At 36.2% G+C, this 9930-nt stretch overlaps 1 long non-coding RNA gene across 1 annotated transcript; it reads right to left on the bottom strand.

Moving 5' to 3' along the window:
- Positions 1 to 4709: 4709 nt before the first annotated feature.
- Positions 4710 to 6919, bottom strand: LOC132303016 (uncharacterized). Its single transcript, XR_009481046.1, has 2 exons — positions 6411 to 6919; positions 4710 to 4923 (listed from the first exon to the last, which is right to left on the bottom strand). It is a non-coding gene; the product is annotated as an uncharacterized LOC132303016 (long non-coding RNA).
- Between the last annotated feature and the right edge of the window lie 3011 nt (positions 6920 to 9930).

Raw genomic sequence — 9930 nt, 5'->3', positions numbered from 1 at the left:
TTAACAAAGTCCATTAATTGATTATTTTATGTAGATTAACTCCATTTGCATGTTTTTGTGCATTTTCAGGTTAAAGTGCAAAAAGGAAGCAAAAATGATGCCTTGTGGAATTTTGAACAAAAAGGGTGCCAATTCTGAATTTCTGGCAGCAGTAGAACCTGACTTTTGTCGCCATTTTCGACCTAGGAAACTCAATAAATGGACTTCCATCATAACATGAAAGATTTAGAGCTCTGAATCAGCTTTCCAAATCTTCAAGCGGTTCATCATTCGGAGTTCGGAGTAGAGAGTTATGATCTTCTTAACAGAGGTGCGCAGAACTGCCTGGCAGCACTGAAGTACTGCCTTTCTCCCCATTTTTGACCAACCAGACTTGAGAATTGGGTCTTCATCAAAACATGAAGTTTTTAAAGAACTGAATCATCTCTCCAAATCTTCAAACAGATCATAATTTGGAGTTCGGGGCACAAAGTTATAGTAGTTTTACCAAAGTAGATCAGTGCTGAGCAAGAAGAGCATGTTGCACATTACACTAATTTAGAGTGCTCGAGACCACTCTTCGAGTGCTCGAAAATCAGGCAGATTGCACTCGGAAATGGCTCAATTTCAGCCACTTGCACATTGGTTTCCTCAATGCCATCTTCCTTCTTTATGAAGTGGTTGGAGGTGTTCCCTGGAGGAGAGAGGGCCTTGACTTGAGCTTGATAAGAGAGAGGAAGGACCACACAAAAGGATTATCCTTGAATTTTTGCAAGATAGAGGAGAGAGAAGAGAGCAAGAAAGGTGTGTTCTTGGAGCTAAAAGAGGGGAGCTCGAAAATGGAGGTCAAGGCTTTGCTTCCTCCTTCATCTAGTGCATCAATGGGTAACTAAACCTCCATCTAGGGAGGCGATGAAACTCTACCTTGTAAGCATGTCTAGTTTTTGATTTATTTTGGGGAATGAAATGTATATTTGGCTAGTTCCATGGTCTAGAGCATGTTACAAATTGTAATGAAGATTTTGAATGTTTGAATGACTATGTTGATTTACATACTCTTGTCTTAGATTATTTAATCTCATAGTTGTATGGCTTATAGTTTCATAGTGACAATGGAACTAAGATTATGGAACGGTTTTAATGGCATGGTTTTGAGTAGTTTGTTAATCCATAGCTTAAGAATTTCTTTTGATGATTTAATCTTGTGACTTGATATCATGTGCTTCCACCAATTGATTAATTGTTTGACAATCTCTAGCTTAGTGAGAATGTCTAGGGTTGCATCTTAGTTTAGGTAACTCAACCATGTGAAGCTTTGATAGGTTGTTCTTACTCTTTAATTAATTGAATTTCTTGAAGATATTATAGTAGTAATGTATTATTATATATTAAGGTCATTTCTACATTAATTCCCCAAATCAATCATATAATTAGCTTGTGTAGAGGTTTGGAGTGGATTCACTTCCCTAGACTTCCTTCTCTAAATCTTCTCTTTTAATCTCCTTCAATTTATTATTTTATGCATTCTGAATTTGTAGTTTAGTGACAAACAAAACAAACCCTCTATGAACACCCCTTATCACTCTAAAATGACTCTAGACACTTAGGTTGCCATAGATTAGCGCAGTCCCAGTGGTTCGACTTACCCGACCAATAGCCCTATTTTACAATGATTCGTGCTATTGCGAAGGTTGATGTATAGTTGATCAACCGATCATAAGGGCCTAGGGCATATCTTGTGTGATTTCCATAACTTGGTTGTGCATGGTATTTGGCTAAGTGCATTGAGTATATATGAGATACTTTTGTTGCATAATTTGTTAATTTTAGAAACTTAAGATGTCATTATCCTGACTATGGCTAGAGTAAGGTTCTAGTATGGGAGATATGAGTTCTCTCTACTTTATAGTGCGCACTTAGAGGATGGTATCCATGGCCGAGTAACCCAAAAGTGATCCATTGTGCTCGTGTCTATTCCGGCGTGATGTTCAAGTATCCACCTTTGTTTGATTTCGTATTTTCATTTCAAGTTGATAACTATATGACAAAAATTGTTATTTCTTGTTAACTTCGTACTTAAATTCCAAGTTGATATCACTAAATAGATGCAACTTGTTGTTTCTTGTTGACTTCGTACCTTACTTCCAAGTTGATATCACTAAATAGATGTAACTTCTTGTTTCTTGTCGACTTTGTACCTTACTTCCAAGTTGATATCATTAAATAGATGTAACTTGTTGTTTCTAGTTAATTTTGTATTTTAAGTTCAAGTTGATAATATAATGGAGTTGTAACTAGTCGTTGTGTACTCGGTTCCCTAATCTTGTTAAATTGCACTAATATTATGGTTTATGCTAGAAATACTTTAAGGTAGCTTAGGATGCTCCCTTAGTCTCGCCTTGGACATAGACGTTAGGTGGCATGAACCACATGGATCGATTTATACTAAATTTGCAAAACCATTAAAACTTTAGGTTATGCGCATGTTCATTTCTTACGAGTAACCTGTTTACTCACCCTAGTTGTTTGGGATCTTTTTTAGGTATGGAAACTCTATTTTGGGATGCATAACATCCTTAGACTTGTTTAGTAGCTTGGAGCATTTTGGTGTAGTTGTTACATGCATTTGCTAGCATGTTTTTGCATTATTTTGGTTTAATATGCCAAAACTTGTATCTTTTATTTGAACTATGTAATGTGCACTTAAGTGCACCTTTTGAAACTCACTTGATGTGTATGTAATGAGGTCAAGGGCCAAGAATCTTTGAATCACATGTATGCCATTTCTTTTTCATGCTTTATTTGGAAATATTATGAATTTGAGGTTTTAGTATGTCATTTTTAATTCGGGATGTGTAAAGTGTTCATAAGCATACTCTTTATGACTCTTTGTATATGTATGACGTGTGGCCAAGGGCCAAAACGTCTTTTGCTTCCATTTGTATACTTTTGGTTTCATGTTTTCCTTTAAAAGCAATATTTTGCAAACTTGAGGTTAAATAGGTCAAATTTTGCAAACTTGAGGTTCAATAGGTCAAATTTTGCGTTAGACGTATTTTGAGGTCCTAGACCATTCTAGTGTGCTTAATTATGAATTTTATGTTTGTGTGCACAATCGTTTTGCCAAACACCTTATTGCATGAAATGAACGCTTGGTTGCTCTCATTTTCACACTCCTCACAAAATCTGGTTTATGGGAATTTTAGGGTATTTCCTTTGAAAAATAAGCTTCGGCCTTGATATGGTCACTTAGAAAACGTGATTTTAGGGGGGGTTTCTTCAAAACATTTTCTAAAAAATGTGGACTCGGTCTCGAAAACCCCACATCAAATATGATTTTCTGGTGTGCACACATTTTCAGGAAAAAATCTAATCTAAGGGGAATTTTGGGTATTTCAGTTGAAAAATAAAAACTTCTCTTGATATAGTCATGTAGAAAACATGATTTTGGGGCTGGTTACTTTACAACTTTTTTCCAAAAAATGTCGTTTGGGCCTTCCAATTAGCATTTCAATCTAAAAAATTAGTGCAAGCCATTGGCAATGTCAGGAGAGTTACACCGCGCGCATGCGTGTGCGGCATGCACTAACTCGTGTGCGACGTGCGTCGTGGGCACCCATGGTGCCCCCGTCTAGCCAACCTTGACGCTCCGTTTTCAAATAGTCATATCTCCTTCGTCTGGACTCCGAATTAGGTGATTCTTGAGTTTAACTTTATTAATTTTTCGTTGTCTTTCCAATGGTGTGCACAGTGACACCCATTTCTATTTTGAAAAGACTATTTTTCCTGTAATGACCAGGTCTTTTTCCTCCTTTTCCATTTTTGGTGAATTTCTTTTTTCGTCTTTTTCCTATTTCGTCTTTTCCCCATTTCATCTTTTTCCCGTTTTTCGTTTTTCCTTGCATAAACTCACTTGTTGTGCTCGGATTTGATTCCAATTTTGCATGCATTCATGGTATTTGATTTCCATGACATTGGTATTTTTACTTTTGTAGAAAAGCATCTAGTTGCTTACTTTTTTCATAAAGGGCATGAATGCATACTTTAGTGTAATTATTCATAACTTTTGGAGTTTTAGTGTAATTATGTAAAATAATTATTTTTCGTTTTAGGGACCTTTTTGCAATTTATTTTGGAAGATATTTTGAAAAAGGACCATTTTACAATTTTTTGAAAGTGTGACAAGTGTCACACTCTCATGGAGTCACTTGTTGGCATTTGGGTGAAGAGACTTGGCACTATGACTTCTTGACATTTGGAGGGTGGAGATTCACCCACTTGTTGGCCTTAGATTAGTGCACATGTAGCCATTGATTTGTGACAAGTGTAGGCTTAGGATTAATCCTAGGGTGGAGCATTAGATTAGTGACAAGTGTAGGATCAAGATTTAGTCTTGCATTGTGTGTGTGTGAGAGGTAGTGTAAGAGCACATAGTGAGTGGAGGATTACTAGACCCTTCACTCACCATTTTCACTTCACCTTCTTCATTTTACACTTGTTCTTCATAACTCTAGCAAATCCACCATTAGAGGAAAGCTTAGTGCATAGCTTATTCCTTCATTTTGGCTTCCTTCCATTCATCTTAGAGCATAAATGTCACGCCCCTAGACGTAGTCCGGATTGTGAACACAACACACAAACAATCACAATCTCAAAATAAAAAAATAAAAAAATAAAAAAAAACTATCCCTGCAACCTGTCTCAACCACACATCCACCTATTTATGTCCCTTTACAAAAACAAGACTGAAAATTAATAGATAAGATGCAAATATTACAACATCAAAGTTTTAAAGTCTGAAATAACACTTATTACATGCCAGAAATATTCTAAAGAAATATAAGACAAAACATAAACTATTATGCGGAATATAACACAACAACACCAGCCCCAACTCTGTCTACAGTTGAGGAGGAACACCCTCCACACCATCCATGTTATGACCTGAAAAGATGTAAATAAAATAGGAATGAGCAACCACAGCTCAGCAGTAATTGCCTAAAGCGCACTCCTTAATACCTCCGTGAATCCAAACAAAGAATAGATAAAGGATAATGGGATCATATAAACTCAGGAAAGAAATAATGTCATGTAGGATAATAAAATGAAGTGCCATGCAATACGAATGCTAATGCTAATGCTAATGCTAATGCCACTGACACTTCTCACTTCCCAAAATTCAATTTCCATCACAAAAAGTTAATGTAATCCGGCCAGAGCTGCTCCCTGTACCACGAGAAGAGAATTGATCATTTATCCCTGATCCAAGGCAACTCCTTGTAATCATTTGGGGCCTAGTGACACAATTACGCATAGGCAACTCCTATTTCTTCTCTAGATTCCCATTAACTGCATAGACAAGGCAACTCCTTGTCCGGTTTTGAAATCATTGAATCAATCCCACTTTCCTAACTCACGGATACAAGGCACCTCCCGGTTATCTAGTTTTCAAAATCATTTACTGAAATTTCACTTCCTTTTTCCATTCTAACCTTAACCCCATGACCATGCAAGATGAATGCACATTTGTGTCATGTTCCGAAGTTTCTAAATAGTAAACAGTTCACATGCAGCATGTTACTTTCATCTTTGAAAATTCATAACAAATTCAATTATAAGTCAAATTGAGTGATTCCAAAGCCTAATGAAAGCTTAAACATTGTACTTTGAGAGTGTCAATTTAGTTTAACAAAATCCCTTCCCAATTGGAACAGTTTTGACCCAAAAGTTCGAACTAAATCCTGCCCAAAAACTGATTTCCAGCCTGTAGCTTCCATCTTTGAAAAAATCATAACAAATTCAATTATAAGTCAAATTGAGTGATTCCAAAGCCTAATGAAAGCTTAAACAATTTAATTTGAGAGTGTCAATTTAGTTTAACAAAATCCCTCCCCAATTGGAACAGTTTTAATCCACAATTTCGAAATAAAAATCTGTCAGACACTGATTTCCAGCCTGTAGCTTCCATCTTCAAAAATTCATAGTAAATTCAATTTTTGTCCAAATTGAGTGAATCCAAAGGCCACTGAAATTTAAAAGACTATATTTTTAAGATAAAATTTTATTTCATCAAAATATCATACCATCTAAAGCGGGTTTGATGAGAAAAACTCGGACAGAAACTGCCCCAACCAAGAATTTCCAGCAAGAATACTCTAACTTTAAAAATTCATTATAAATTCATTTCTCAACCAATTTAAGTGAAACCAATTCTCAATGAAAGCTAATTAACTATATTATCATAACACCAAATCATCTCTAAAACATCAATTACGAATTTACATCAATTTGAGCAAAACAGTTGCATGTAATTCAGCCTAACAATTTCAGCAGCACAAAATTTCAGTTTTGTTTGCATGAACTTTGCAACTCAAAAATTGAAAGAGATTAACTCATTAAAGGCAAAGGAATTGAGGGTTAGACAATCCTACCTCTTAGAAGCTTGAAAATCCTTTCAAGAAAATTTAAAAGCCCAAGGAGTGAATCAAAGCCACCAACTTTGTAAACAAATGAAGAACACCATCTTTGACATACAACCACCTCTTCTCCTTTTCAAATCAGATTTTGACAACCCCACAGGTGGAAAATGCTCACAACTTCAGCATCAAAAAGGAAGTCTAGGATCTTAGGAATCTTTTTCATTCACAAAGCTAACCCAAATTCACAACACAAGGCCTTCAAAATGACAAGTAAAGAAGAAGACTATGGTGAGGGAATACAAGGGACGAAAATTCTGCAGCTTACTTTTTTTTTAATTTTTTTTTTTATGGTTGTAGAAAATGTGTGGATCACAAAACAAGAGTCACCATCTATACACACAATATACAACCAAGTGCCCCTCCACATGTCAAGCATAAACCTAGCCAAAGCATGCCCCCATGAAATGACTAAAAGGCCCTTCACACATGTACGTATTACCAAGTATGCCGTTTGCATACTAAAAGTCCACACTACCCCCATGACATGACCAAATGCCAAATATGCCATTTGAAAAATAAAAGTCAACTTTGCTCTTTATAAAATAATCAATTACCAAAAATGCCATTTGTAAAATAAAAAGTCTATAATGCCCTTTATGAAATACTAATTGACAAATATGCTATTTGCATAATAAAGTCTATCATATTTCTTAACAAATAATGACACTTAATGAAATTACCACACATTTACAAAATAATTATAATTCTGACAAGAAAAAAATAAAATGCATGTATGTCAAAATGACCAGAAAAATGATAAAAATGCAAGTGCTCACAATCTCCCCAATATACAAGGATTTCGTCTCCGAAATCAAGTCGTACCTGGGGAAGAAAACAAACTTGGATACGTAGAATGAACAACCTGTTCCCGTTCCCACGTAGCCTCCTCAACACCGTGATGTCGCCATAAAACCTTCACGAGAGTCACCGTTTTACCCCTTAACACTTTGTCCCGAGTGTCAAGAATCTGAACGGGTCCCTCCTCATAAGAAACATCCTCATCAATGTCAACATCAACCCAACTCAATATATGTGATCGATCCGACTCATACTTCCACAACATCGAAACATGAAACACATTATGGACCCTGTCCATCTATGGTGGCAATGCCAATCTGTAAGCAACCTCGCCTACTCGGTCCAAAATTTCAAATGGCCCAATGAAACAAGGTGACAACTTGCCACTCTTTCCAAACCGTAGAAATCCTTTTCATGGAGAAACCTTGAGAAACACGTGGTCTCCCACTTCAAAGGATAATGGTCGTCTCCGTCTATTTACGTAACTTTTTTTTCGGCTCTGAGCAGTCAACAACCGCTGCCAAATCAACTTAATCTTTCAGTGGTTTCCAAGACAATGTCTAGCCCTAAGGCGGCTGTCTCACCCACCTCAGTCCAATAAATAGGAGAACGACAAGGCCTCCCATACAATGCCTTAAAAGGAGCCATCTCAATACTCGACTGATAGCTATTGTTGTAGGCAAACTCAACAAGAGGTAAATGATCCTCCCCACTACCACCAAAATCAAATACACAGGCCCGAAGCATATCTTCCAAGATCTGGATAGTACGCTCCGACTGGCCGTCCGTCTGCGGGTGGAATGTCGTACTAAAATGCAACGGTGAACCAAACGCTGCATGAAGCCCTTCCCAGAACTTCGATGTGAACTTGACATCCCTGTCCGAAACAATGGATAATGGAACCCCATGCAATTTGACAATCTCTCTAACATACAATAAGCCAAGTGCCTCAGTAGAATCTGTCGCCTTAATAGGCAAAAAGTGAACGGTTTTAGTCAATCTATCAATAATGACCCAAACAGACTCATTACCCCTCTGTGACCTCGGAAGTCCTATCACAAAATCCATAGCAATACATTCCCATTTCCACTGTGCTACTGGCAATGGTTGTAACAAACCTGCAGGTCTCTGATGCTTTGCCTTTACCTGCTGACAAGTAAGACATCTAGCAACAAACTGAGCTACATCTGCCTTCATCCCATTCCACTAATACTGGCATTTCAAATTATGATACATTTTAGTACCACCTGGAAGCACAGTAAAACGAGAAGTGTGAAACTCCTGTAACACATCCTCCCGACAAACCGTAGGAACCACAAGCAAATATGCTATTTGCATAATAAAGTCTATCATATTTCTTAACAAATAATGACACTTAATGAAATTACCACACATTTGCAAAATAATTATAATTCTGACAAGAAAAAAATAAAATGCATGTATGTCAAAATGACCAGAAAAATGATAAAAATGCAAGTGCTCACAATAAACCTTGGGAGAGAAAAGATTCCTCTCACTCTCCTCTTCAATAACCCCAAACTTGTTTTACATTTAGAGCTTGGCTGCTTGGATTATAGAGATTCAATTCTCTATTGAGGTAGGGGTGGTAGTATGTTTATATTCTAAGTGTTTTATAATCCTTAGGGTTTAATATATATTGTGTACATGCTTTTAATATGATAGTCTTGCATATTATAGGAAACCCTCACTTCTTGACTTAGGGTTTATTGATTAAGCATGTATGATATGTATAAACCATGTGTAGAAGGATTATATAATTTAGTAGTGTGCTAAATTCTAGTAAATTCACATGTGGTAGTGATATAGAACTCTTGTAGAATTATTGATGTTATATGCAATTTCTATTGACTTGAATTGCTATATTGTTGTGGAAATAATTCTATGTTCTTGTGAATTACAAATTGTGATTAATTTAGAAGCTTATTGCTAAAATGTTGATAATTAGTATATAAAGCTTAATGTTGAGGCATGATTTAAATTAATAAGTAGGTGATATTGTATTGTGCATAATATCATGAAGAGTACTTGTCATTTAGCATGCCATTCTAGACTTGGAACCATAAGACATGGTTTGTGTGGTTTCAAAATACTTGTGCTTATAAAGTGGTTGATATGCCTTATTATCTATATATATGAGTTTTGAACTTGATATATTTTGGATTCTCTTAGGACATTGTTAATATGACATGGCTAAAGTTTGGCTTTAGTACGGGAGGTATGAGTGTTCCCCAATTGAGATAGTGCGCACTGGGGTGGTCTTCCCAGTGGGTTAATGTCCGAAATAACCATTTTTGTTCTTGGTTTAGTCCGAGACGTGATGTCTAAGTATTCCACTAATTGATTTCGCATTTAATTTCAAGTTGACAAGCAATGCTTAATTGTAGCTTGAAATTCTTGTTATTAGAGAATTGATGTTGTTAAGTACATTAATATTGATTTGTATTGCTAAAGAATCATTTAAGTTAGCTTAAAATGATCCCTTAGAATACCATGAATATAGATGTTAAGAGGAATCATCCCTTATATTCGTCTATATTGATCTCGCAATGATATTAAAACTTTAGGGTATACGCATATGCTTCTTCCTACGAGTAACTTGATTACTCACCCTCGTGGTTTGGGTTGTTTTTCAGGTAAAGAGATTATGTTCTTG

This window comes from Cornus florida, unplaced genomic scaffold (genome assembly GCF_030987335.1).
Source record: "Cornus florida cultivar Cherokee Brave unplaced genomic scaffold, ASM3098733v1 CherokeeBrave_3.0.0_Hap2_Chr04, whole genome shotgun sequence".
Taxonomy (NCBI): Eukaryota; Viridiplantae; Streptophyta; class Magnoliopsida; order Cornales; family Cornaceae; genus Cornus; species Cornus florida.
Note: the sequence above shows the minus strand (reverse complement) of the source record. Positions and strands in the feature narration are given on the sequence as shown.